The sequence below is a fragment of the Marmota marmota genome, unplaced genomic scaffold (assembly GCF_001458135.2).
Source record: "Marmota marmota marmota unplaced genomic scaffold, marMar, whole genome shotgun sequence".
Taxonomy (NCBI): Eukaryota; Metazoa; Chordata; class Mammalia; order Rodentia; family Sciuridae; genus Marmota; species Marmota marmota.
Window position 1 is genome coordinate 10,261,030 of NW_026000075.1, and position 12,052 is coordinate 10,273,081.

The window sequence follows — 12,052 nt, forward strand, 5'->3', positions numbered from 1 at the left end:
GTATTTCCTTTTGAAAACAGGTTCAATATATTATTGTGCCCAAATTCAATCATACATGTAGGCAGTAGTGCTCACTGTCACTAAGACATTTACTGAAGCACTCAGGACTCTCATTTTGTAGTGTAATTGAGCAAATAGCACACATACAATTTTCAAATACATCAAAACTTGCTGTTTCTAGACTAGATATTTTGCTTTTGTACTACAATGTTTTATTAATGGTTTAAAGCTGCATTCCAATTTATAAAAAGCATTGGGGAAATAGCTGATAGTAATGACAAATTTAAAATGTTGCCATTAGAGAATTTATTCATGTCCCAAGATAGTGTTACTTAAAAACACAAAAAAAGTAAAGTTGCATTTGTGTTTAGAAAAAGAAAAGAGTGACCAGGAAGCTTCTGAAGATCTTAACCCTCACCCCCACCCTTGCCCCACCACCCCAGTTTGGGTTTGAGGTTTCACCATCTTGCTTTCAGTGAAGGCAGAGCAAGGCAGCTGCTAGAGGCCCACCTCATAGCTGTTTCCTTGGAGAACTTGGGAACTGTTGCCTGGTACTCCCAGCAGAAGGAGCTGAGAATGTGAGAGAAACAGTAGTTTGTTCTTTCTTCAGCCTTTCCTAGAAAAGGCACATGTCTGTCCCGTCCTTGATTTAGCCCACTTCCTACTGTGGCAGTAATAAATCACGGCCTGCTTGTTGTTCTGATGAGAGTCATCACTGTTTTGTCTTACCTCTCTCCCCACAAAATGGGCACGGGAGGAAGTTATGGGGTTCAGGGTGGGAGGGGAGAGTTCCCCTATTTTGTTCTCAAAATGTGTACAGGAAGAGCTGAAAACCAGATGGCAACAAACTCCTATGTCTCGTAATTAACCAGGTAATTGGAGGGAAGAGATGGTAGGCAAAACATAGGATTCTCCTGAGTGAAACACACAAGGAGAGACATCGGGAATCCTGAGAGTTTTGGGAGGAAAGCCCAAGCATTAACAGAATCAGTCCCACACCAAACTGTCACCTACAGAAAGAAATGGCCATGTCCTTGTCAGCCTGTGTTCTAAGATGGCCACTGGGGCCCAAGGTCAGAAAGGCTGGCAGGAAGACAAGAGGGTGATCCACTGTCTTCTTGAGAACCTTTCCCATCATCTCACTCCTGTGAGTAGAAGCCACACACTGGGAGACATTAAAGACAGATGTCAATAGACTGCATATTATTCAAGAGTTGATGCTTTTCGTACTTGTAAAGGTATTTTTTTTTCTTTTTCTTTTATTTTCATGTGGTGCTGAGGATCAAACCCAGTGCCTCACGCATGCTGGGCGAGAGCTTGACCTCTGAGCCACAACCCCAGCCCCACTTTGCCTTTTTCTTAAGGCGGGGAAAAAGAGGAGTAGAAAGAACAGCAAAAATGAGAACATCGAGAATAGGGTAAAAGATGAGAAAGCCTGGGCATTACTATTTTTTCTGATAGGGAAATTATTTATCTTGATCATTTCTAACTTTGTGTCATTTTACTCAATTCAATAAGAAAATGCATTAATTGCACGTGCATGTTCTAAACTTGACATATGAGTCAGCTTATAAACCAAAAATACAATCTGCCATGAAATCTCACCTCTCTAATTTAGATTTCTGAAAATAGGATCTTCCTGTGATAACAATTTGGTATTTTGTTTCAAGGGTTTGAATTCTGAAAACTTTAAGGGTAACAGTGGATTACCTCCCCCAATCTGGGTACCTCACAAGCTTCCAGTCAATGTAGGTTCTGAGATGAGAATCAGCTGCATGGGCTACAAAATACCAGCAAGCTCTTGAGTCTCTGGGCCTCAGTTTTCTCATCTACATAAAGGGTAAGGATGGAGCCTACCCCATGGAGCTGTTGTGAGGTTTAAATGGGTTAAATAAAATGCTTTGTCTTGTCCTGAAATGTAACAGTCAGCCACTCATTTTTAGAATGCTGAGGAGACAGGGTTTTAAAAAGGACCCCAATCTACCTTCTAAGAGACCATCCACATCACTGTTGTTGAACATAGTGGTTATTTTACTTTCTCTGGGTGTAAAGCTGGATGTGAGCTGTGGGGCTTTATCCCTCACGCTGGCCAAGTACGGGCAGGAATACCTCCTCCAACACTGTGGTGGGTGCTCAACTTGAGACGTCACGTAAAACTGCCAGCCCCTGAACAGAGCAGGCCTCAAGCAAGTGCCTTTGACCCCAGATGTCTTTCTGGTAGGTCTTAGCATAAAATATTCACCTGACAGCAACTTCTGTTTCCCCTTCTCCTCAAATTCCAAATTACAAAGACCAACCAAAACAACAGAAGCACATAACTCAATGAGAACATAATCCTTCTCAACCCTGTTCTATAATTACTACCCACCCCTTCGGGAGGCGGGAAAAGTGAGACTCTTCTTACTTCAGAGCCAGTGATTTATGGCCATGTGCATGTGGCTAGCCTTGAAGGCTCTGCAGGTTAACACCCCTGTAGCTAGAACTACTCTGGGAGAGATTAAAAATGTTCATCAAATATGTTTTACAAAGACCAACTTAATTTTCTTCATTCTCTTACAACTTTTTTGAAAAAATCAACCTAATTTTAAAATTGATTAATAAGTAAGCCAGAGACCTCCTGTGATAGTAGAATTAATCATAATAAGACACAGTGACTCAAGACTTTAAGTGCAACCAGGACTGAGAGCCTAGCACAAGCTTTGCCATGTGACAAGGTAGGTTCCCAGGCAGCTTTCCCGATCCTCCCTCTCCCTCAGACTGAGAGTGCCCAGGTTGGTGCTTGGACCCTCCACAGGTTGATGCACCCCAGGTCTTGGGACATAGCAGAGGCATGCAGAAGGCCTGGGTTCTCACTTCAGTGTGCACTGCCCTCGGCCTGGAGAAGGAGGAGGTCCTGAGTGGTTCGAATTCAGCTAGGAATGAGGACTCAGAGCAGTTGGGGTGCCCATACAAGGAGCCAGGCACAGTGAAAAACTCTGGGCCCTTGATACACTGGCTCTGGCCTGGCAATAGGGAAACACTACATGAGGAGTGACACTTGCTCTACCTTGCCGCTCTCCTGTTCTATGCTGCTGCTGAGGTGGGACATCCCTCATAGTCCTCCATGCCCTGCACACTGCTGGGGAGTTGTGGGAGCACAAGGACTTGGACCCAGGAAGACCTAAGCAGCAATCTCAGCTCTCTGCCCCTTACTGCCAAATCAATTGTCCCTGCAGAACTTCAGTTTCTCTCTTCTGTAAACAGGGGGCAGTTATCTACCATACAGATTGTTTTAAGAGTCAAACACAGTAATCTGGGCAGAAAGTTCAGCACAGCCCAGTTCGTGGTGAAGAGTCCCATACATCATATTATCCAACAGCTCCAAACCCAGTGTCACAGACCAGAGTGCCACAGACCACCCTTCAGGTAAAGGACCCTGAGGTCCCCTATGGCTCTCAGCTCCTACCATGCAGGCCTCTATCAGTGGTTTATGACCCAGAAGGAACAGTTCAATCTAAATTAGTGATATTCTGCTGCATCTGTTATGGCCTATGGCAGACATTCAGCTCTCCCCCAAACAAATTACCAATCTGATTTGGTGAGCAAGGAGTACAAATGAAATGTCCACTCTGTTATTTTCACCACGAGTGCTCCTGCACTGACAAGAGCAGCGCTGAGATAATACGGAAGCAGGCAGCTGGTTCCTGGAATGCATTACATGCCCAAAACTGAGGTCACCAAGTCATTTTAGTATTAGTTCAGGTGGAGGCACATGTAGCCCCAGCACTTGCTGTGGCATCACACACAAATTCTTAGAGACTGCCCGGAAACTCTGGGTCGCAGTGGCCATATCTCTGAGGTCATCTACCCCACCTCCAGCCCCACTGCCTGTTCCTGGGGAACAGACATTAGCCTCATGATCCAGGGCTCCCGTGGGGACAAGAGGCCAGTGAGGGAGCACCTGTGAGGCTTGCTGCAGCGCAGATCCCCTGGTTCACCATCCTCTGTGGGACAACAGAATAACGGGAATAATAATATCGGAACTCTGGAGTCAGCAGGCCTGGGCGGAGTTCAGCTGGTGCTTGGGCTGTCTAACTAGGCGAGCCATTTCCTCAGCTATGAAAGGGCACCGTACTCCCCCTGTGGGGTTGTTTCGAGAACTAAATGAGAATAAAGGTAGAATCCATTAGCACTTAGGAAGCATTCAGTAAAGAGTACTGTCTTTAATACTACGTAAACATCGTAATGCTAATATTATTAGTACTGAGGTTGATGAATGTTTCTTGTTTTCCCGATGTTAGCGAATCCTGAGGATGTCCCCAGAATGGCACCCCTCTTGTCCACATTCCCTGAGGCTTTTGAGTCAGGGAGAGAGTGGAGCAGCATGTGAATGCTATGTACCCTGTCCTGGCAAACCTGAGCCACAAATTGATGAGGAAAATACAAAAATGGGACAGACCTCAGCATTGCCCACTGAGTTGGAACTCTGGGTATTTTTACTTAGGGAAAAGAAAAATGGGGAGAAATGCTCTCAAGTTCTAAAAATATGTACTTGGGAAGGGGAAAAGAGAGAAAAAGATTAGATGGGTCATTAAGAGTCTAAATAAATTCTTGATAGCTCTGTGTCTCCCTCCCCATGCTACAGTTTTGCCTATTTTTATCTCCTAGAAACAAAACACTTAAATGATAACAAGCACACATGGATCTTACTCTTAGTGATTTGCCAGTGATTTAAGAATTTGTTTAAAATTCTGTACTTAAGAGCAATGAACTATTCTGTGTGACACTGTATTGGTAAGTACAGGTCGTCAAACATTTGTCCAAACCCAAAGAACACATAACACCAACAGTGAGTCTTAATGTAACTGTGAACCCATGCACCTTTGCATGATGATGATGTGACAATGACAGAGGTCATCAATTCTAACAAATGTACCTGTCTGGTGGGGAATGCTGCTCACGGGGGAGGTGTTACATGTTGGTGGGTGAGAATATTTGGGAAATCCCTGTACCTTCCAATTTAATTTGCTGTGAACCTAAAACTGCTCTAAAATTAAAAAAAAAAAAAAAACTGAAAAATGTTCTGCCATTTCTGTGAAGCCAAAAGCCAAAACAATTTTTTTTTTTTTAATTGTGCTTGTCATAGTACTCCATGGGGGTGTGTGGCAAGTTTTAGGAGCACAAAGACATATTGAGACCTTGGCCACAGTGCAATCTGTAGCATTCACTATGAACTTGAGTAAGTCAGACGATATTCCAAGGCTAAATTTCCAGACAGTGATCACTGTCTTGATCACTTGACAGGAATTTTTATGAGATTCAAATCAAGCATCCAGGCAAATTCTAGGATTATTTATTGAATATGCAATAGAAAGTAAAACAACAGATTCTGGACATTTTCAGAAAAATCTAGGGGAAAGCTATACTTTTAATTTCAGTTATTTTAGGTTTTAACATTGTGAAAGACGACTTTTAGTACTCAAGTACAACTGATAGAAGTTCAGTCACATTACATCTTTACATTTCCTTTTAAAAAATCATTTTAGGGAAAACAATAATATGTAAAAAAAATTAGTTTTAAAATGTTTGCCTAAAACAATTTTGTTTTGAAAAGAAATATCGAACAATGCTTTGAATGGCTTATGACTTAAACACACAGTAGAAAATAAGCCTTCATGCCAAGAGTTTTGTTTACTCCCTTGCTGCTATCTTATAATCCCTAGGCCTACTACAAGCTAACCACAGACCACTGATATTAATTATTCATAATAACTTAACCTGCTGACCTGAAATGGCTGGGAGTCTATTAAGGCTGCAAATGGCATCTTTCAAAATATGTTTCACAATATCACAAATCAACAGCTGTTCAAAAGCTCAGTACAACTATATTCATCAGTATAACTATATTCATTAAGAGTGACATGTCATGTTTTCCCCCCTTATACTTAATTTCCCTAGGTTCCATGGTGTGTGTGTGTGTGTGTTTCCTATGTTACTCAAGTGGCATTTGGGGATGAAAGATATTCAAAATAGGAATGAAGCATATCTACCTTTAGTCTGCCAAGAACACAGAGTTCTGCCATTTCTGGGTAGAAGCAAATGGTACCATGTGGGGACACCTGAGGCAGGGACGGTGTTTCCTAAACTGATTTTGATGTTGGTGAAATCCCTGTTTACAGACTGGTCATTAAAGTGCCAAGAGCTTCTTCCAAATAAACTAATGAGAAAATGGGTTACTTTCCTATTCTCTATTCCTAGCCGGATGTTGGGCTGTTTACGAGTGACTAGGCAGCAACACTTCTTGGTTTATTGATTGAATTTTTACACTCCTTTTCTAAGAAATAAAATTGCACTATAGGAACTAATGATGGAAACTCTTTACAATGATTAAACAAACTTTAAAAAAATCTCACTTTCCATTTTTAATTGTTGTTTACACTTTAAACATCAGAAAAGTCCTATTTTTAATTTTTTAAAAACTGTGCTTGGTATATTAAGAGATTCACTTGTACTCAAATGAAGGTCAGATTTTTTTTTTGTGTGTGTGTGTGTGTGTGTGTGGAGGGTACTGGGAATTGAACTCAGGAGTATTTTACCACTGAGCTACATCCCCAGCCCTTTTTGTTTTTATTTTGAGACAGGGTCTCACTAAGCTTCTGATGCTAGCCTCAAACTTGTGATCTTCCTCTCAGGCCTATGCTACCAGGTCTGACATCAGAATCTCTAAAGACCACTAGAGAAGCTTGAAATCTCCCACTTTGCTTTCAAATACATGAAGTGAATCTTATCTTCAAGGTTACTATTTGTCCACTTCTGTTTCAGTGACCTTGCCTCAATTTGAGGAAAATGCTGTTCATTTCCATTCCACCATTTATTTATTTTTTTATTTAAGTGAGAGGTTAAGGACTAATTTGGATTCTATTTCTGGTTCAGTTAAAATCTCAAATAGCTTATTTACCACATTTTAGCCCGAGGCTGACTAAACCAGCAATACTCTTTGTTTTGTAGATTTTTTAAATGTTCCTTTTTTAAGTAAATAAAAATGTTTCTGATTTTTTTTTCTCCTGTTAACTAGGGACTGGAGACCAGCATCACTACTTCATTTTATAGAAGGGGAAACTATGGCAAAGATAAGTTAGGGGATATGCTTCTATCATCTTGAAATTTAGTAGTAGATCAGGGATTATAAGAGATTTGACATCTGCGTCAAGAACCAGAGCTGCCTTTGAGGGGTTGAATTATAGAAATGCCATTTATCCAACCAGAATGATCATGTGGACTGGGGTCTAATCCAGAGAGGCAAAGGAAACAAATGCTGAGGGTCTCTTGCAGGCTGGGTTGTTGCCTCACATCTGTGTCATGGAACTTGGCAGCACACTAAGAAATGCAAGCAGGAGTTTGTTTTATAACAGGCAAACACTGAGAAAATCCATTCTTCCCTCAGTTAGCATACATACCAGCCACCTTTGCTAGTTAACAAGTATTATTTTGAGTTTGAAGAAACACCAAAACCACAAAGATGCAGGAGTTTTCTTCTGCTAAAGGCCAACATGCATCTTGCTGTCAACACTGCAAATCCCTTCCACTTTTCCTGGCCTAGGGGAAAGTGTCATGGGCCAAGCCAAGTCAATAGAGAGCATGCAACAATTATCTACTCTGTAGCTCAATTTCGCTTTGTTGGATACTAGCTTTAAAAAATATTGGCTGTCTGACTAACCCTGAACAACAGATTAACCACAAATGTGTTCCTGGAATTTACGTTCCTCCCTCCTCAGCACTGTGTATAATTATCGGGGAACATGGACCCTGCAAGGGTCAGGATTGGCATCAACTCCAATTCTGTCAGGGCAGCACAACATTTCACTGCAGTAACACAGACAAATGCATCTTCAAAATAATTGCTACAACACTATAATCTTAGAACACACGAGCTGATCCTGTTATTCTAGTGCCTGTATTAGGTTAACACAGCATTATGAAAATGCTTACTTGGGGCATATATTTTTCTTGCATAACATGGGAATGAAAGCCATTCAGATCTTCTGGGTTGGATCTGTTAAGAATAATAGACTAAATCACTATAAGGCCAAACTAATCTGATTTTTGTTTATCTGTTGAAATTAAATAAAATTTCCTGTGTTGTCTGTTCACTGTTTAATGTTAATTCATTTCCTCAGTAAGATAAGCTCTTATAGCTAGGTCACATACCTCATAGGACCTAACACATAGCAGCAATTCAAGAAAAAAATTGCTGATTGAATGAATACTCATAATCTAATCTCTAAGTAAATCTAGTTCTGTAAGTATAAAGCACAGATTTAAAGCTGCTACTTAAATGTGGACTGGAGACCTTACAGGTCAGAAACTTGAATACAAGGGAAATAAATGTCCTAGTCAAGAGAAGTTAAACTTTTCACACAGCAAGTTCAGATGATCTGGGTTGAATTCTAGGTTGATTTACCTGGAGGTAGGGGCTGTGGCAAGAAGCCCTGTGGGATCACTCCAATCTACATGAAATAGGCTTATCCTTAAGAGAGGGACAGACAGACATAGGGACAGAGAGAAAAGTGCTAGCACATTTCACTTTTTACCTTTTATTTGAGAACTAAAATAACACAGAGAAAGCTCTTAGTGTTTGGTACTTTATAGGTGCTCACTAAATAGAAGTTTCCTTTATAAAGTTTAAAAATATTATTTTTGAGCAAACATTATTATTTTAAGTCTTGGGGGCATTTTCTATGGTTTGAAAGACATAAATAAACATAAATGAGTACATCACAGATGCAACAAGATCTTAGGGGTTTTAGACATTAAGTAGTCACTCTTAAGGTAAGTTGGTATCTTTCTTATTTTCTCACTTGTGAAATGCAAAAGCTCAAAATATGAAGATAATTAGATAACGTGCCCAAATCATTTACAAGGGACATATTTTTGCAAAAAATTTAGTTCACACACGGTTTATAAAGATTCCTTGCTTTAAGATGGATAGGTGGGAAGGACACCAGAGATCATTATCTACTTTAACCTCTTCATGGATGAAGAAAGAGAAAGTCATGGTTTAGGAAGCAAAACTGATGCAACTCTTTAATCTGACCATCACCAAGCATGGAGTTATTAGTTTGCACAGTGGTTACGAATACTTAAATAGCTGGCAAGGACAGCTGTACAACTCAGACATCAGCTACTCTTTTCTCAAATGCCCAGTGACGAGTTAGTAATGTGGTCATGGCAAAACAAATATTTTACTAGGAACCTTTTTTTGGGGTAGGAGGTACTGGGAATTGAACTCAGGTCTTGCTGATGCTAGGAAAAGAGCTACCTCTCCAGCATAAAAGAAGTACTTTGAAGAGAAAAGGGATATTGCATGGAAATGGAAGGAGACCCTCATTGTTATACAAAATTACATATAAGAGGTTGTGAGGGGAATGGGAAAATAAACAAGGAGAGAAATGAATTACAGTAGATGGGGTAGAGAGAGAAGATGGGAGGGGAGGGGAGGGGGGATAGTAGAGGATAGGAAAGGTAGCAGAATACAATAGTCACTAATATGGCATTATGTAAAAATGTGGATGTGTAACCGATGTGATTCTGCAATCTGTATTTGGGGTAAAAAGGGAGTTCATAACCCACTTGAATCTAATGTATGAAATATGATATGTCAAGAGCTTTGTAATGTTTTGAACAACCAATTAAAAAAAAAAAAGAAATACTTTGAGAGCTGACAAGAAAGAAAATAAAACCACAACTGAACCTATCTTTGGTTCTCACCTTGGCCTCAGCAGGATGTATTTTTTTTGCCACATTCACAGCAAGAACTTGGTTAATGAACTTAACGTGCATGCTGTAGAACACATGCAGAGTTCCTGCCAGCCGTGGCTAGAAACTGCTCTAGCAACCAGCTTGCTGAAAAAGCCAGCTGCTGCCTGGGAAGAAGGCACTGCTCTTTCACCTGGAGAGGCCAGGCCAAGTCCCAGTGACCCAGGTGAAGGCCAGAATTGACAAAGCGAGGCTAACACCAAACGTTATAATGAGTCCAACTCAAATGGCTTCTTCCTGATCCTTAGGAGTCAAGATTCAAATCTAAAGTCTTGGATGCAAGGTCACTCACTCCAAGAGTTCCCTTTCAAGACAAAGAGGAAGGTCATCTTCCAACTAAAACTAGGCTGTCTCATACTATTAAATCCCAGAATAAAATTATTCCACAAATAGAATGAGAATTTATTAAGCTCTGTATTCCCATCACTTTAATAACTTTCTGAGAGCACTGGCAAATCTAATTTAGAAAAGATAAATTTGAATCCTAGCTCATGAAATTAAGAAAAATATTGTTTGTAATGGTCAGATTTCTTAAATTGCCACTTAAATTTAGGCATCATTTATTTGATGAACAAGGCCAGTCGGGCTTTATTTATTTGGGGCGGCTGGGGAGAATGTATTGATCACTAGGTTTCTGCACTGTTTTCTGCCTGGCATATTTAAATGCCTCACGACAGCACACTCATTTGGACGAGTGCTTGTGGAGCTTTTGTTGTGTGCCCAGGAGCTGTTCTGTATCACATAAAGTCTTAGATTGGACCACACATCTGTAGAGTTCTCCATGAGCCACCATGGATGGCTGCCCCACAGGGAAGGACTGCAGCCAGATGGGGGTGCCTGGCCCCCTGCCTCCCTGGAGGTAGCAGCAGAGGCGGTGTGAGTGTGAGGCGCTGGATGTGATCCCAACTCGGCTATCAGCTTCAGCGACTCTTCTGTGCTTCCCTTATTCTACAGATATTCTTTTTATACAGATATTTTTCTAAAGATATTCTCTAAGGATGGTGCTTTCCATCATCAATGAAGCCTGGGGAAAAAATGCAAGACTCATTTAAAATTCACCCCCAAGGCTAGCTTTATATACTTATAGTGGTTTCTCTTCTGTTCTCGCCAGCCTTCTCCAGTTGAGGAGTTCCTCATAAGAAAATAATCATCCTATGAAAACACATCCAAAGAAATCTAGCACCGTGGGATGAGTGATCTTGTGCATGAGGGAAAATGAATTTAATCTCTAATGAACCTGTCAGGAGAGAGCACTGCTCTCTCTGTGCTTTCTATACCAGCACCAGTTTCCAATAGAGCAGTCACTTTTTGTTCTCCTGTCTTCAAACTATTGGATCTGCCAGGCATTTCAAAATCAAGTTCAAATGAAACCTTCCCTGTTCTTTGTGCCTCCATCTTTGGAGGACAGCCACTGCTTCTCCTAATACCTAGACCCTTTCCCCTGTGGTACTATTTGTTCAATCATTATTCGTGAGGATATTTTTCTTCCTTTCCTACTTCCCTTTCTTCCCCCATCCTCTTCTTTTTACTAATAAGACATTGTACTTACTTAGACACATTCAGAATGTCAACAGAATAAATGCAACCTTTTTCCCAATTACAAAATAATACTGTTACCAGAACAATAAGTATTTCATGTAAGCTGCACCAGAGACTTCTGAACTTGAAAAAACACCTGAACTCATATATAACTAATTTGTGCTGAACAAGTTTCCACGTGAAGTTATATCCCCCATACTGTACCTGGCAAGGATCACGGCTGCTGAAAATATCACCAGGACAGGGCTACATAAAGACACATTTGGTAGTGTGTTTGGTGCATTTGGTAGTGGTTAACTACATAAAAAAGGTCATTGTACAATCTAAAAACAAATCTACCACAGCCTTACATTTCAATTTTTTTTTTTTTTTTTTTAAAGGAATGAGCCATGTTCAAGGAGTTCCACGCTTTACAGACAGGGAAAGAACTTCACAGGAACCAACTCAAGCACAATCACCTTATCTTCACACCTCCCTCCTTCCCTTCCTGTTCGTGGTGCCGTTCTTGCCTCTTTTTCCTTTTTCAGCCTTGATGACTCCCTTTCTTGCAGCAGGCTTTCTCTAGCTGGGTGTGCAGCTACATTCTTTCTTATTTTTCCTTCAGCTCCTTCTTTTCCTGAGGCTGCTTCATCTGCAGCGGTGTTGTTTCCACATCTCTCCCAGCTTCTCTGCAATCCCACCATTGCACAGGCCGGGCTCTTCTTTGGATGATACTCAG

At 40.8% G+C, this 12,052-nt stretch overlaps 1 protein-coding gene across 5 annotated transcripts in view; it reads right to left on the reverse strand.

The window, feature by feature from the left end:
• Positions 1 to 12,052, reverse strand: part of Fndc3b (fibronectin type III domain containing 3B) — a 328,163-nt gene that overhangs the window by 19,190 nt on the left and 296,921 nt on the right. The window lies entirely within an intron of this gene.